We start from the raw sequence: 14375 nt of genomic DNA, 5'->3' as shown, positions 1-14375 counted from the left end.
GAATTTCCAACTGTTATTCTTTATTGCTTTGAAAGGTATGCCCAGTATCAAGTAGAGAAAAACAAGAAAAGTGCCGGGCAGTCAGCTAGACTCATTCACTTGCTGCCTGAACAGATCTGTTTCAGTCAAATGACAGATCACTGTAGTCATTACTTAAGGTTTGCCCACTCAAAGGGCAGAACTGAAGATATTAATCCTTGACCTCCAAAGATCTACTTACTGCATTTAAAATCTTTTAGCATTTACTGTTGCTATATTATATATATGTATTTTAATTGAAGCTTCTGGTGATCCATTTGCTTAGAGTTGGATAACTATAGTAACTACGACAATGTAAATTACTGACACGGAACAACTTGCAAGGCGGTGCCTGTTTGCTTGTCATGTGCGTTTCTTGCCAAATGAAGAGAAACGCCTAGCAGACCTTTAGGTTATAGTGACACCTGGTGGTACTCTTTTTTTGTGTGTGTTTTGTTTTTTTAAGAATATTTTCTGATTTGATCTGTCTGGTCTAGAACTTTTTTTAAGTAATCATCTTATCAGCGAGGATGTGCTTTAGCGGCCCTTTCCTTCCCGGCCCACACCCCTTTCCCTGGCAGGGATCCTGGGGTCGGAAGCCCTACTGGGAAGAGCAGTCAGGCCTTTACGCTTCCACCTTGGACTTGAGAAGCCTGTGCCCTTAGACAGGAGAAAACTAATTAATGTGGGAGGAAGAAAGAGTCTGCTGATGCTGAAGTTAGAAGTATTATGACTAATAACGTTTTACGAAATGCTTCTGAGGATGCATGTTTATTGAGAATACATCTGGCAGACCCCGGGCAGTAATACTATGTTATTTTATCATTTTATAGCTGTAAGAGCTGAGGCTCAGAGGGAATTCTAGAAAGTCCCCAAGGTCACAAAGTTAACCAGTTTGATGAAGTCTCTGGAGAAGCCCAAACTTCATTTTCAGTTGAATACTGTCTCGGACTTTGAGAGAGAATTTTAAGTTAAAAATTACATATATTGCACGAGTACCTTCTCTTTTAAAAAATTAAATTGTTGCCAGTAAGGTTGAGATCTTTGATACCCAGCCCCAGTCCCCTCCTTCTTTCCCCAGTGATAACTACTGCTGTCAGTTTGGTGTGTAGTTTCCAGAACCATTAAAAACACACACACACACACACACACACACACATTGTATTTAATATAGAGCTGCATGGTTACTTTCTTGTGTGTTTGGTACATAAAAGATAGTATTTGGCCAAAGCAGCTTTATACTAGTAAAACCTCTTCACTGGAGAGACCAGCCTCATCAAAATATGAATTTGTGCCACTAAGGATTAGTATAACAAGTTGAAACTCTATAGCAATGGCAGTTATTTCTAAAGTTACTTCAGATGTCTATAGTAAATATTCAGGATTTAACTAAAATATTGGCAGGCCCACCAGTTGAGTCTCCTAGTGATGTTCCAGGCGTGAAGCCTGCCTGAATATCTTCTCTTCTGTCACAGTGTCACACTCCCATCACCATGGCTGGAGCCCAAACTAGCAAACTTTTATCTGTGTATTATGTAATTCAACCCACAGTTGTTTACTGTGGCTAAAATTGTCTGAATGATCTAGAGTTTGTAACCTTGCTCACAGAATATATGGAAAGAGGACTCTAATAATTGACTTTACTTTTTTTCTTTTTTGGTTTGAATTCAGTTTTTCTACCACTTTCATTGACAATCCACACATTTGCCTCAAAAATGATTTTTAACTTTAATAATGTTTAAAAAACCCTTGACATTTGCATAATTAGAAAGAAACTGATTAGATTGCTAGGCAGTAAAAATATTAATTCATCCATATTCTTTTTTTCCCACCTTCTAGGTACAATAACTTAAGTGAAATAGTAAGTGTAAATAAATAAACGAACTAATAAAAATTAGAGGAATCAAGAGCCCAAAGAATACGTAGGAAAAGCATGATTGAATAGGTTACATCACACGGACTGGTCTCCTAACTCTGAACCTCCTCCCAGCATTCTACACAAGGACGACATGAACTGCAGGCTATTCCTAAACCATGTAGGATTTCCTCGATTTTAGATTGAAGCAGATCAGTTGAGCTTACAGTGAGAGCTGGACACAGGATCACTGCAGGCACAGATTCAAAGTTCAGCACATTGGGGTCAGGGAGGAGAGCTTTCTCCACTGGATAAACACAAGAAGGTTAATTAAAAAGGGAGTGGACCTTCTTAGAGCAAATGCTTTGAAAATAAAACCGTGGAACTTTTGAGTTGGATAATTCTCCATGAATTTTATGAACATATTCTGTGCTTATATCTATTTCAAAGTCACATTGTTGTTGGTTATCCATATATTGTAACCTTGTGGCGAAGCATCCTATTAGTTTTCCTTTAGGATCTCAAGTAAATACAAACAAACTAGAGTAAGAAACTTTAAAGTTAGTACTGCAAGTGAAGGCATGCATATTGTCACATTTTCATTGTGATTTTTCTCCTGATTGTGCTCTAGAAATTTCCATAGAGTTCATTATTCATTGAGAGGATGATTGTCCTACTGTCGGAGGTTTGGATTTTGTTGTCAACTGGAGGCAGGGAGAGGGGATTGTTCCCTAGTAAATGCTCATCTCACACGAGGGGCAAAGGGAGAGCAAACGAAAGGAAGGAGACATGGCAAATGTGCGGCCCAGGTGAGGGGAGGCAGCAGGTAGCAAAACAGCTTATGGAGCCGTGCCCATGGAGTGAGATGCATGCAGGCATCCTCAGCAGGGAACACGTAGCATCTCCATGGTGCTACAGTGGAGACCTGCAGCCTGGAACACCCGTGGCTGGGCGAGAAAATCCTGCTTTCAAGGGACACATGAAGCTTCGAAAGTAGCAACAATTGTTTTTCCTCCCGTCACTCATAAAGCTACATCTTGACGTGACTACATCTTAACTTAAAAGTGATATTTGGAGAAAGCTACTGTGTGTGCTGAGAGAGCTCTGTACTGCTGCAGGATTTATTTTTTTAATCAGATAACAGATTAAAAGATTTGAGTACAAAATGTGCCAAATGTGATCAGATATGATATACCCTTGAAATAAATCTATTCTTATATGTATATTTATAAATATATAAATATTTATTTTGGGTCACTTTGAGCAAATTACTGCTTTATCAGTAACTAAAATGCATGCTAAATCAACAGTTCTACTTAAACAAAAAGAGTAGATTCCATGTGACAGCCAGAACTTCTCAGCCTTCTTATTTGAGTGCTTAAAAGCATCACTTTACGTAACTACAATTATTTTAATTACTGTATTTAGTCAGGGTGTGGCTATTTCCAGTTAGAACATTTTAAACTCTTAAATTATTATTCAATAATCAGATCCAACTATTAAGACTATTTCCTTTCTTTCTTGTCCATTTATAAACTGTTTACACGCATTTCTCCTCTGCACTTACTTTGGACTGTGATTTTACTTCATTTGGAATCCATCACGAAAGAAAGAAATCAAATAAATCAAATAGTCTTCCTGAAAAGTTAACTTTCCAGAAGGTTTCACTGTCATTGAAGGAAAGATTGCTTGTGATGCAGTAATTTTGCTCTTAGCTGTGAGTCCTTTGGAAAAGTAAAGCAGCCGAATCTTGAATTACAATCAGCCCTCCGTATCTGAGTGTTCCCCATGAGTAGATTTCCATCCACTGTTGGTTCAGTCCACGAAGGTGGAACCCGCGGATACAGAGGACGGACTGTGCTTGGCCATTTTATATAAGGGACTTGAGCAAAATCCCTGGATTTTGGTATCTGAGGAGTCCTGGAACCAATCCCTCACAGATACTGAGGGATAATAGTCCTTGAGAGTTTCAAACAAATTTTCAGGAACTGGTAAATACTTGTCATTTAAATATTTAAAACCTGAATCATTATCTCCAAACTGTCGAGCAGATTCTCAGGTGGCAGATGGCATCATACATTCATGCATTGATTCATTCAGTAAACATTTACTGGGAACCTCTTTGTGGTGCCCAACAAACTCTGGCTACATGGCTTTGAAATTTTTGTTTGACGTGAAGTGCAGTGAAACATAGTGTTTAACTGAGAGCCAGACAAGTAAGCAGATAACTGCAATAAAGTGTACGTGCGGTGGTAGAGGGATATGCAGAGGACCCTGATGGTCAGAGAGTGGAACGGGCACCGGTGTTAAGGGTGCAGGGACCAGTGGAGGCTTCAGAAGAGGGAACACTGGGCTGGGGCTAAAGAAGCTGTGAGCACCTGCCAGCCAGAGGGTCCATCCAAGTGCACGGGAATCATCTCTGACTGCTGCCTCCCCCCAGCCAGCCCCGCACTGGGTTCTGCTCTTTTTACCTTCCTCACTTCTTGTCTTTGATCCCTGTGTCCTCACTACTGCTTCCCTAAGTGCCCTCCTCTGCACCAGTGGGGTAGTCCTTCGCCTGTTTTCCTCACCTGCAGCCTCACAGCGAGTTTGCAGGCATGGTCCTGCCACCTGCCTGTTTTGCAGTCTCTTCCTGTCTCTCCCGTAGTGTGGAGATGATGCCCAAACCTCTGTGTGCCTTGCGTGTAAGGACCTGCCTTAGTCCCCCTCTGCTCTACCCCAGCCTCACCTCCCTTCACTCACATCCATTTTTGGCTCCAACTCTGCTGAATTCTTGAACAGTCCAACTCTAGTGAGGAGGACTGTTCTTCCACGTATACTGAGAGCTACACACTCTCCTTCCCTGTCCTCTTCCAAACCGCCATTGGCACCACCTCCACTGAGCAAAATGTATTTGCTCTTTAAGACTCAGCCTGGGTTAACAGCCAGCTCGCAAGGGTCTTTGGACCCAGCTTGTCAAACTTAGAACAGTGGTTTCTGTGTCTGTCTGGAAGATGAGGCTGTGCCTTTCTTGAGGGTAAGGATGATACCATTAATTTCTCATCACTCAGAATGTAAAACATTGCTGATTTATGGTAAGCACTCACATGTTTGTTGAATGAATGAACCATGTCCAGTAACAGTTTGAAATTAGGTGCCACTTTGGTTTACTGTGTGGTGGTCCTTTATCAGGGACGGTTGTCTTGTGATATGTAATATGGATAACTTTTGTTTTCACTCAAGTATTTTGTGCCCCATAGCAAATGAAATCCAGGAACTATTTAAATAAATCATTCTTATTTATTTTTTATTCTGTTGAGAAAGAGGTAATTCGGTTTGTTTGTTTATTTATTTATTTTGATGGAGGTACTGGGGATTGAACCCAGGACCTCATGCATGCTAGGCATGCACTCTACCACTGAACTGTACCTTCCCTCCTGAATAAATCAGTCTTAGATAAGAACTTTAGGTATCAACTAACTCCACTCATGTGTATGCATCTAATTACAGATTTACTTCCTTCCAAATACTAGATTTTTTTAAATTTCAGCATTATATTCACAATTTATAATACATCATATTATGCATATACCTTGTGTCCTATCATATTTACTTTTTGCTCATTCGCTTGAATTTATGACTACCTAACCCAGAATTAAAGTAACTAACTTTCAGGAATTAAACAGACAGATTGTCTTCTGTCTGCAAGCTCAGGTCAGTCGTGGTTCTCAGTTATCTGTGGGTGCAAGTTAAAACAAAGTTATGCATCTCAGAGAGCGAGAGGCTGAATTCTCCATGCAGAGAGGAAAGGTGCACCATTTAAGGGGTGAATGAATCTTTTGAGACCATTTTGGGAAATCACAGAATAATGCAAATGCCATGTTTACAGAATTTATGAGTGTACAAAGGCCAAAGCTGTACAGCCTAGGAGAATCCTAGGATGGGCAGAGCAGGAAGAGAACAGGAAGTGAGTTGGGGGCAAGAACGTAGCATCAGGTGGCCTCCGCGCCACCCCTTCCAGGGCCAGCCCTAAGAGGGCCACAGTTTGGTCCCAAGTATGCTTTTTGGTCTTTTCCCACAATGCATTATGGTATCTTGAAACGATGTTAGGTTTCCTGCCTGCCAGCCCCACCCACCGAACACTGAGGGACAGATACTGTAAACATCCTACACTCTCAGCTGTGGACAGTAAGCAAGCTGGGAGAAGGCTGTTTACTCTCTCTGCCTTGGAAATCAACTAAAGAGAACGGCCCTGGGAATGTTTTCGTATGTGTCTTGTAATTGATCCTATCCAGTATTTATTTATTTATTATTTATGACATCAACTCTAAAAGGAAGGGAGTCAGTGGTCTGAGTCACGCTAACAAATAAAAAATAATTTGTCAGACCAGTACAATACTGACTGAGGGAAAGGAAAAAAAAAAAAAAGGATTACCATATACCCAGGAGATGAAGCTTCTGGTAACTTATGAGGCTGAGGCTACATTAAACCAAACAGTTCTCCATTAATTCTCCATTAACCTGAATAGCATTTCTACACTGAGTTTAGCTTTTTTTTTTTTTTTTAAGCAAAGTTCTGATGTCCTGGGACTTGATATTTTGTCAAGAATCAGATGCAGTTTGGAGCCCCAGGCTTAAGGAGTGGTAATGATGAACAGTGAGAACAGGGCCTGCTGTTTAAACCCGGAATATAACTACACATTCTGAGAAAAGACTGGACTGTCGGGGAGGCAGGTGGGATGCAAAAAGAGAATTTTAAGAAAAATCTACAGAACTGACTACTAGGTTCAGCCTTAACCAGAAAACACACGCCTTCTTCATTTTTTCTTCTATGTAAACATTTTCAATCAAAGATTTATTGATCATTGTGTCTAGATTTTGGTGTAAGCCAAAATGTGTGTTCCTCTCTTGGTTTTTCTCTAATCAGTGTAAGTTTTCTTTTCAAGGAGCACATTTACATAAGGTGTGTTCTCATGTAGCGAGCCCTTAGAAGTCGAAAATAACGCAGTGCCTGCTTTGCTATTAAATCTAGACACGATGACTTGTATATGTTGCCTTGGCACATCAGCATGTACCAGGTTTGAGCTAAAAGACATTCGACTGCTTTGAAAGGATCAGAGGAATTAATTTCACTTTCTTGCTGAGGGCAGCATGAAAGACAATAGGAACCATTGTTTCCTGTGAGTGTAACCCACAAAAAAGAAAAATTGGTGCAGGAATATGATGACTTTAGGGTGTGATTTCAAGGAAGCGCTGGAACCAGCCGGCCTTGCCGCAGTGGAGGACGGCGCTGCTGAAGGGCTGGGTGAGCAGCGCCAGCCGGGCTGAGTCGTCAGCCTTTGCAGGCGCTGCCCGCGGGCTGCAGGAGGACGCCTTTGAGACAATGCTCTCCAGTCTTCTCGGGGAAATAGTTACTGTGAATGTTTGAGATTCTGCTTCCTGCCAGGAGGGGCAGATTACATGGGTAAATGCAAAACCAGCTCAAAGTAGAAGAAGGGGAATGACCCTTGGGCTTTTTCCATAGCTTTTTAGTTATTCCGCTTAAATATTCCGGATGCCGGTTGATTTTGACTTTGAGTCATGAATGTAGCTGCTCCAAAGCTTACTGAAAGGTGCGCTGATACTTACTCCATCGGCCCGGGAAGTATTTACTGAGCTCCTCCTAGGTGCCAGTTCCAGATGCTGAGGATAACTCAGTGATAGAAACAGAATCCTCACTCACATGAACCTGCCAATAACTACGTGTAATGTGTCAGGATAGAAACGTCTTGTTTACTCCGTGAATCTGAAATACCTAATTTTATTCAGTGGTATCATTGCTTTTTTCAGCCTTTCAAAACTAAATGAATTTCAATAGCCTGGAACATGTATTTCCCTGTCTATGAAAATGTCTAGATATAAATCTATATAATATTGTTAGTGTCGGCATTATTCTTGCAAGTCTTTTCTCATTGTTACTAGCCTGTTTTGTGACATGGGTAAGTAGTGTTAATACACATGCTTGGGAGGTCACTGTTATATATGTGTGTGTATTTACTGAGAAGATATAGCCAAGCAGTTATATAATCAAAAGGCTAAATGTGTCTGTGTTGACATGCATGGTTATATATGTATGTATTAAGTATATTATATATATATTCAAATTGTACTTAGTACAAATAAATTTTATTAACTTGAACCTTACTCTTCAAGTTCTCTAGATACAGATAAGGATGATTTATCTTTACAATATATTTGTAAACTTGGCGTTTGATAAGTAAATGCCAATTTTTTTACTTTTAAAAAAACTTTTAAAATGCAACTATCCATTTATATTTGAAAAAACATAAGCTTTAACTACAGTTCTTTGCAAGCTTAATTGTGTCATAAAAACTCATCAGAAATAAAAGTCTAATACATACTTTATTTGTGTATGAATTCATGGTCTCCTTGTCCCTATTTGTTTAAATTAGTAAGTCTTTATAATATAAATATGCTTATGCCTGGTGGTAACCTATTTCTATAAACTCAGGCTTACATTTTTCTGGACTTACATATAGTTCTCCCCTCCTCTTCATCTTAAAAGTGCAGAGAGCAAGTTATCAACCCACAATAAGTCTGTGGGCATTATTTTGGTTAACCATCATTGGAAAGCTATGTGAATAACGTACAAAAATGAGTTCTATTTCTGTATATCAGCCACAAACTAAAATGAAATTTAAAATACCACTTAAAACAGCAACAAAAACTATCAAATATCCCAAAGATAAATCTAACAAAAGTTCTGTAAGCCCTCTACACTGCAAATTAAATATTGTTAAGAGAAATTAAAAACTTGAATAAAATGGAGAGAGAGACCACAGCCATGGAGAACAAGGATCAGGAGCGTTAAGTGGCCAGTTCTCCCCAGGTTGATCAGATAGATTCGGTGCAGTCCCAGACAAAATCTGAGCCAGTGTGTGTGTGTGTGCCTGTGTGGTTGGAAATTGATAAGCTAATTCTAAAACTTATAATTCAAATGACAAAAAATAGGCAAGGCAATCTTGAAGAAAAGATGGATAAGTTACCCTACCAAATGTCAAGACGTATTATAAGTCATAGTATGGTGTGTATTTGTGTAGCAATAAACACCGTTATGATAAAGATGACACTAGTGCATTGGAGGAAAGATGGTCTTTTCGATAAGCAGTGCTGGGTTAATTTAATACCCTCATTAAAAACAATGCATTTTTGGCTTCTACCCCACACCATGCATAAAAGCCAATTCCAGATGGACTGACAGTAGCCCTAAAGATGAAAGGTAAAACAATAAAGCTTCTAGGGAAAAAATGTAGGACATCTTTATGACCTTGGAGTGGGCAAAATTTCCTTAAAAAGTTTACAAGACAATACTAACCAGAAAGGGGAAAAAAATAACAATTTGGAAAATAATAATATCAAGAATTTCTCTTCATCAAAAAACATCATTAAGAAAATGAAAATCAGTGCACAGAGAAGAAGGATATTTGCAACAAATATAACAACTTGTACCCAGAGTACATAAAGAATTCCTCCAAATTAAGAAGACAGACAACCCAGGAGAAAAATTAGCTAAAACTTGAACAAAAAGACGATGTACAAATGACCGATGAACAGAAAAGGTTGCTTAGCCTCATTGGTTATCAAGTCAATGCCAGCTGAAATCACAGCTCAGTTTGCTGTGAGTAGGTGAGCTGAAGCACACCTACTCGGTTAGTGAATTTTTTTTTTTAACCTAATGTTGGCAGATGTAAAATGATACTGCAGGTGGAAACATTAGTTGGGACAACAACTTCAGAAAACTGTTCAGTACATCTACTTAAACTTAATGTATCTAAGCCCTGTGACCCAGTTCTCATGAACCTCACAGAAACCTGTAGAGTGTCTTTCAAAAGAAATGAATAAAATGTTCATAGCAGCACTGTTTGTAGTAGCCCCAAGGTGGGAACTACCCAAAGTGCCTACTAAGAGATTTATAAACCGTGGTATATACTTACAACAGAATACTATACAGCACTGAGAATGAACAATTTACAACTTCACCTGAAATTTTCAGTAAATCTCGCAAACACAAAGCTGAATGAAATAAGCAGGACACAGAAGAGGGCATACTATGTATGTTTCTATTTATACCGATTTCAAACACAGGCAACTGTATCTATGGTGATAGATGCCAGGGACTTCTGGGGGGGAGGGGGGTTTGGCAATGTGTCGATTCTTGGTCTAAGGTCTAGTCACACAGGTATGACACATCACAAAGAGTCTTCAAGCCAAAATTTTTTCACTTTCTGATTATATTATACTTTAATTAAAAAAAAATTTTTAATTAAATACTAAAAGAACCAAAGCTATATCACCTGATCTGAAATTAGGCTGGTAGAACTCTTATCCAAGCAGTCACAAGAGAAATCTTTTCTCTCAGAGCATCATTCAGAACACAGCAACAGCACACATCTTGCAGAACATTCTCTGAAATGGGCACACACTTTCCCACCATCCACAAGTTCACATAGCAAGTTGACTTTTTTTGGTGGTCGAGGGGGTAGTAATTAGGTTTATTTATTGATTTATTTAATGGAAGTACTGGGGATTGAACCCGGGACGTTGTGCATCCTAATAACTCACTCTGCCACTGAGCCATACCCTCCCCCTGGCAAGTTGACTTTTAAGTAAACATCTTTTCTTCAAGGTATTATTCCATTTCACAGAACACCACTCCTCTCAAAAGCTCACAGTGCCAATGCAACCCCAATTTTTCCACGTCCTGGAAAATCAGGATGAAATGGCTGATTGGAAAGGAATTCATCTACTGCATGTTGCTACATGGTTCAGGGGAGGAGGTCAGGTCACCAAAAGGTTCACTGACCTCCCCAGGGTTACACGGCCGTCAGCAGCCATATGAGAACAGAAGCAGACACCGCTGGCGTGCCTCTGATGCGACAGAGTGTTTCCACTGCCAGGGAACCCGGGACTGGGCTAGAAAAATATAAACCCTCTACCACTCACAGTCAGCGATACAAATGGAGTGCAAATTTGGCATTTTTATTTTTCTGCTTTAGAATGGTTATTGTGATTGAATTTTTGTCTTTTATTTGAATGAAGGAGTGTTTTGTGTTTGTTAAAACTATCTTAAATTTAATTTTTTTTAAGGAAAAAAAGGCTTCAACTTCAAAAATCAGCTTGAGGGAGCTTTTATAATTTAGTCAAAACTAGAAAACTTTGCCTCGTTCATATATCAAGTCACATGTGCTAACAAGCTCCCTGTGTATGTCTTACCTGGGGACAGCACAGCCCCATGAGGGGGTTGGAAACGTGCCCCTGCATTTTGGGTTGTCACAATAGCTGGGAGATGCCACTCCTGCGGGGCTTGGGAGAGTCCTATACACAAAAATGGTAATTTTGGTCAAAATAATAGTAGTCTCTCTCCAAGTAAACTGATACTTTTTTAAAATTTTGATTTCTTTCTTTTTTTTGTTAAAGTGTAGTTGATTTATAATGCTGTATTAGTTTGTGGTGTACAACAGAGCGATTCAGTTATATGTGTGTGTGTACATACATATCTGTATATAGATATATTCCTTTTCATATTCTTTTTCATTACCAGTTACTACAGGCCACTGAATAGAATTCCCTGTGTTATACAGTTGGACTTTGTTATCTGCTTTATATGTAGTAGTTAGTATCTGCAAATCCCAAACACCCAATTTATCCTTCCCCCCTACATTTTCCCCCTGGTAACCATAAGTTTGTTTTCTATGTCTGTGAGTCTGTCTCCATTTTATAAATAATTTCATTTGTGTCTTTTTTTTTTTTTTTTTTGGCTTCCACATATAAGTGGATTTATAGTATTTTTCTTTCTCTTTCAGACTTACTTCACTTAGTATGATAAACTCTAGTTCCATCCATGCTGCCACAAATGGCATTATTTTATTCTTTTTTATGGCTAAGTATATTACATTGTGTGTATATCTATATATAGACCACATCTTCTTTATCAAGTCATCTGCTGATGGACATTTAGGTTGCTTCCAGGGCTTGGCTATTGTCAGTAGTGCTGCTATGAACATTGGGGTGCATGTATCTTTTCGAATTAGAGTTTCCTCCGGATATGTGCCCAGGAGTAGGATTGCTGGATGCTGTGGTAAGTCTATTTTCAGTTTTTTGAGGAATCTCCATACTGTTTTCCATAATGGCTGCACCAAATGGCACGTTCTTAAAGACAGTTTACTTTTAGGAGAATTTGAACTAAGTGCACTTTAGAGTCTTCAGGTTAATGCAGCTCTGTAATGTTCTCCCTGGGAGCCTGCAAGTCAAAAACAGACAAATATGATAGTCTCGATGATCATAAAAATAATCACGATTAAAATTAAAAATTGCCTCCAGACTGACTAGAAAAATACCCTGTGATCTTGGAGTGACAGCCAAACATTCTGTGATGTTGAGCTCATGGAAAGCTTTGTCACCAAAAAGCCAAGGATGGCCTTGAAGTGCTTCCTTTCTGATTCAGAAAAATCTGTCCTACTGTAACCTCTAAGTTTCACAGGGTAAAACAGTTTCTGCAGTTTGGTGATGCCAGGTCTCCAGGTGTCGTTCAGTCACTGGGAGGCTGTAAATTTCTAGATGTACTGAAATGCTTTCAACACCTACGCTTACACATTCCTGAAAAAAAAAAAGTCTTTAAAACCACCTTTGCATTTTAAGATCGTTTTGTTTTCGGTGTTGTTGCTAGCCCGGTCACGTGAGGGTGCTGGAGGGGCCAAGCCCTCCTTCCCGGAGCTCTGACGAGGCGGTGGTGGTTCCCTTGCAGTCATTGCACCTCCCCTTCCGTCCCGCTCCGCAGATACCCACACGTCTCCAGGATATGCCAGCCCAGCGATGGCCCTGGACACCAGTGGCGAGCAGACAGAAGTCATTACCTCTTCAGGAAGCCTCTCGTGCTCCTGTGAACCTTTTTGAATTCTACATAATCCACTCCAGCTCACTAGCTGGAATCCGATTAGATTTTTCCTCATGGTATTCATTGACAACAAGCATGGCCTCCGTCCTGGTAATCACCATCACTGTGATAACCACCGACCATCACTAACGTTCTCTGTGTTCCACAAGCCATGTTAGGGGCCAAAAGCAAATACTTAAAATCCTTGCTCTGTACCAGGTACTATGCTAAACATTTTGCTTATATTAACTGATGTAATCCTCATAATTAAATAATAGGCACTAATATTATTTTTCGGATAAGGAATCTGAGACAAGAAAGATTAGGAAAATTACCCAAGGTTATGCTGACAAGCCTGGAGCCAGGATTCCAACCCGGGCAGTGGATTGGATCCACCCCCAAACATTAAGCTTCGTGCACAAGGACCCTCTGAGTAGGTATCACTGTCCCAATTTTTCCAGGGAAGGAAACTGAAATCGAAAGAGTTAAGAAAATGTGGTAGTCACTGGGTTTCTGACAAATATTCAAGATCCTCCTTTTTTTTCTGGTGCATAAGAAAGTAGCTCTTTTTCACGTCCTCCAAGGCTAGGTGTGGCTGTGGGGCTTGCTCGGTTCAGTCAATGAAATGAGGGCAGATCTACCAGGGAACCACTGAGAGCCTGCATACAATTCACTGTGTCCCTTCCTACCTGTGTTGGTGAAACACTCATCAAAATGGAGCCTTTGTCACCCTGGATCCTTGAGTGACTACTGGACAGCATCCCTCTCCTGGACCAGTCTGGACATACAAAGGAAGTTTTTGTTCTGGTAAACTCCCTGAGATTTGGGTTGAGAATAGAGAAAGAGTGTTTGCAACCAGAACACAACCTACCCTAACGTTGATAATTTTCCTAAATAACTTGCCCAAACTTCCATAGTTTGTTGATGCCAGATATATGTCTCGAATCCAGGTCTCTCTGACCCAACAGTTCATAATTGTTTTCATTCATTAGCTCTCCTTTGGTACTGCAGGTCTGCAGGAACCTGAACTTAGTTCTTTTACTTGCCTTCTGATTTTACCATAGTAATGAAAGTGCGTTAAAACTGCAAATTTGCAGATAATACCTACTATATATAAAATAAATAAACAACAAGGTCCTACTGTATAGCACAGAGAACTACATTCAATTTCTTGTAATAACATATAATGGAAAAGAATCTGAAAAAGAAAAAATATATATGTATGTGTATATGTAACTGAATCACTTTGCTGTACATCTAAAACTAACATTGTAAATCAACTATACTTCAATAAAAAATTAAAAAGTTAAAATAAAACATGAGAAAAAAAGATAACAGGGTCCTACTGTATAGCACAGGGAACTATATTCAATAACTTACAATAACCTATAATGGAAAAGAATATGGAAAAGAATATATATATGTACAACTGAATCACTATACTGTACACCAGAAACTAACAGAACACTGTAAATCAACTATACTTCAATTGAAAAAACACTGTAATCTGATGTCTACGGTTAATCCAAGATTCAGAGCATGTAGGAAAAAAGTCTCTGTCAGCCTCTGGCCCATGTGTTTGGTCTGGTG

The 14375-nt window shown here is 39.5% G+C and overlaps 1 long non-coding RNA gene across 5 annotated transcripts in view; it reads left to right on the top strand.

Moving 5' to 3' along the window:
* LOC105078934 (uncharacterized) overlaps positions 1-14375 on the top strand; it is a 73356-nt gene that overhangs the window by 40085 nt on the left and 18896 nt on the right. The window lies entirely within an intron of this gene.

This window comes from Camelus bactrianus, chromosome 8 (assembly GCF_048773025.1).
Source record: "Camelus bactrianus isolate YW-2024 breed Bactrian camel chromosome 8, ASM4877302v1, whole genome shotgun sequence".
NCBI lineage: Eukaryota > Metazoa > Chordata > Mammalia > Artiodactyla > Camelidae > Camelus > Camelus bactrianus.
This window is presented reverse-complemented; position numbering and strand designations above follow the sequence as displayed.